We start from the raw sequence: 3,150 nt of genomic DNA on the forward strand, positions 1-3,150 counted from the left end.
AAAGAAAAAAAAAGGAAAAGAGTTTTTCCTCCTTGTTGCTATGTGTACAGCCCACAGTAACAGCAGGGAAATCAGACAGGCTCACTCTCTAGCCTGTCACAGAAAGCAAGCCAAAAGCAGGCAGAAAATAAAAACAAGGACACAAACCCATTTATGCAAAAAGCAAACAGATGATTTAAAGCAGATAGATGTTGCTGGCGTGCTATGAAATGAGAACTTTCCTTCAGTTCTCTTTGTGCAATTCTGGTCATCCAAGTTTTGTGATAAAGCTGTTGGAGTTGCTGGCTTTGAGCAGTCATGATTATTCTTTCTCTTTCCTCTCCAGCCAATGTGTATGGATTGGTCTTCTCTGGATTTTTGACCTTTTAGGCTTCTTTGTTGTTTTTATATAGGAGGAACATGTAATGCAGTCTCCTGGAGCATGGTCCTCCCCAGGGGGCTCTGGATGTTGTGGGATCTCCTGGACCCCAGTGCTATGAAGCAGGTCATGGTCTTGCCATGCCATCAGCGGTGGCTGGTGCTGGTGAGACACAGCAGAGGACCTGCAACCTGTCCTCGTACGGGGACCTGAGTCCTTCAGCCTATCACTCGAGTAGGACCTGGGACTGGGTGACCTGGGCAAAATCTACAATAGAACCAGGAGCCAAACACTACTGTGCTCCAGACTTTTTGACTTTTGGCTTTGTTGCATGGATCAGGCATGGGACAGTCATGACCAGAAGTGCCATGCCCTTGTGTGGCTGGGCTGTGACTTTCTGTGGCCATGGGGTGACCAAAGGGGCCACGAATGGATGCAAAACTCAAGTAGGGAACCGGTTTTGCATGTGGGAAATGTGGGACATCTGCAAGTGATGCTGCCACTGGGTCTCAGCCCATCCAAACACCCTGCTCCCTGCTCAGTACCCCAAAGCAGTTTCTATCTGCGTGGAGCAAACGGATGTGGTTGCCCCAGGAAGGGCCGGTGGCTGTATAATTTCTGGGATTTGGGGTCAGGTCACATATTTGGGTGACTTGGCCAAAGGCAAATGACAGTAGCCAGTGGCTACTAAACCACTGTGTTGTGGTTTCTTTAGTGCACTTTAGAAGTTTTTAAGGAACTACGCATTTTATTTTGTGAAATTTTGTCATTTGTAAGATGCCATACTGACTACAGCATCTGGATAGCCAGTGTTGAAGGATTTCCCTAGGGGTGTGCTGATGCTGGCTATCTGTCTGCCTGCACCCCTTAGGAATGCTCAGGTATGCTGTGCCAAGGAGATGCTGGCATCACCCTGGGAATGGCATCACCTGGGCTGGAAATCCCTGAGCTCCTGGGGATGAAGCCAGGGGAAGGATGCCTCCCAGACCTGGTGCTGTCTGGGTGTTGGGCTGGGGCACAGCCTAACATGGGATCACACGTCTTTTTGGGCTTGGTGTGGTGGTGTGAGGTGAGCAGTGCTTGCGAGGGCGGATAGGGGAGAGGCATACAAGGAAGTCATTTCTTACGATGATTATTAGTATTAGCATGTTAGGATGGGGCATAATTAATGACTTGCTGGTGCTGAAACACTTTGTTAAATAGACTGTTGTGGGGAAGGCATCACTGGCACTGCTGTGGGGCCGGCCAGGCCACTCTGGGACAGCACGTGTGTGTACATATTTAAGTGTATACGTGTACATATGTGTATGTATGTGCACGTGGCAGTGTGTGTGCCTCTAAAAGGAAGCCCCTAGGGAATGCCAAGGGGCTCACACCCCTGATGCCCGCGGGCATCCTTGTTATCCACCCTCCCTAGTGGCTACGTCCCTAGTCTCCTGTTGCTCTTGAGCGGCTTAGGGGTGTGACTGTGTGGCAGCAATGACCCAACAAGTTTTACTAGCCTTCCTAAAAATCCTGAGCTGGATTGTAATCACCCTCACCCTGAAGCAGGGAGGAACCTGACCCCATGGGCATGACCATAGCAGCTAATGGTGTTGGGCAGAGCTCATGGCACTTTGGGGTTGGGACACAGTCAATGGGAAATTTAGGAAAAGAGCTGAGCTGGAGCATGGGACCTTGGCACGTCATGGTTGGGAGGGAAGGGAGGCAGGAGATTGTTTCTTTCAAGAGTGCTGAGGACGAATTCCTGCTGAGGTAGGAGCTGATGCCATAATTCACACTTGGCAGTCACAGGCCTGTCCACAATAATTACTTGCAAAATTGGCTGGGAGTCAAACATCCGCAATAGCTGGAAGTCGTTCCTTGTAGGTGATGTTGGGATCTGATGGAGTGCAGGGAAACACGTGCACATGGAGGGACAAATGGCATCTGTGTCACCAGTGCTGAGGGGACAAGCATAACTGAGGCCAATCCAGGGTGATGACACCCAAACTGAACATCAGCTGCCTGGCATGAGTGTCATTTCTGAAGGGACATCATTCTGGGGGTGAGGACATGTACCACTGCAAGGACTGGGATGCCAGTCCCTTCCACAGAACCACGTTTCCATTTCTGAGTGACACAGAAGCTCTCCACAGTGAGTAGCACTCAATTGAGGGCATCAACACCCCACTGTCGCATTGCCACACACTGTCACCCACTATCACACTAGTCGCTGTCACACACAATGTACCCACAATCTGCCACCCCCCCTTTCTCTTCTAGTGCTCTTAATAGAGGTGGAGGCACCATATCCCCCCCAGCCACCCATCTCTAGTGGTCCTGAGATGCTGTGGCCACATTAGTGTGGGGGTGGCATCAGGGTGTTCCCGTGTCACCCTCTGCTGGTGGCCCTGGGATCAGAGCCTGGCAATGCGGTGACACTGCTGTTCCGTGGTGGGTTTTGGGGCTGCACGTGTAATGGGGGTGAGGGTGTCCCCAGCCCTGTCTATGTGCCCACCTCCGTCCCACCCCATTCTTCTGAATCTGTCCCCAGCCCTATCTCAAGCTGTCCCCAACCCCACCCCACCCAATTTGTCCTTCCCCATCCCCGCCCAATTCCAATCTCCGTCCCCACTTCCTGTCCCCAACTCCCTGTCTCCGATTCTATTATTTGTCCCCAGTCCTTGTCCTATTCCCATCTTTGTCCTTAACCCCATCTTTGTTTCCCTACTTCTGTTCTCACCCTTTTCTCCAGCCTCATACTTTTCCCACCGCGCACCTCACCCCCCCTCCCCAGCTCCTGCCCCTGT

Source organism: Meleagris gallopavo, chromosome Z (assembly GCF_000146605.3).
Source record: "Meleagris gallopavo isolate NT-WF06-2002-E0010 breed Aviagen turkey brand Nicholas breeding stock chromosome Z, Turkey_5.1, whole genome shotgun sequence".
Classification (NCBI taxonomy): domain Eukaryota; kingdom Metazoa; phylum Chordata; class Aves; order Galliformes; family Phasianidae; genus Meleagris; species Meleagris gallopavo.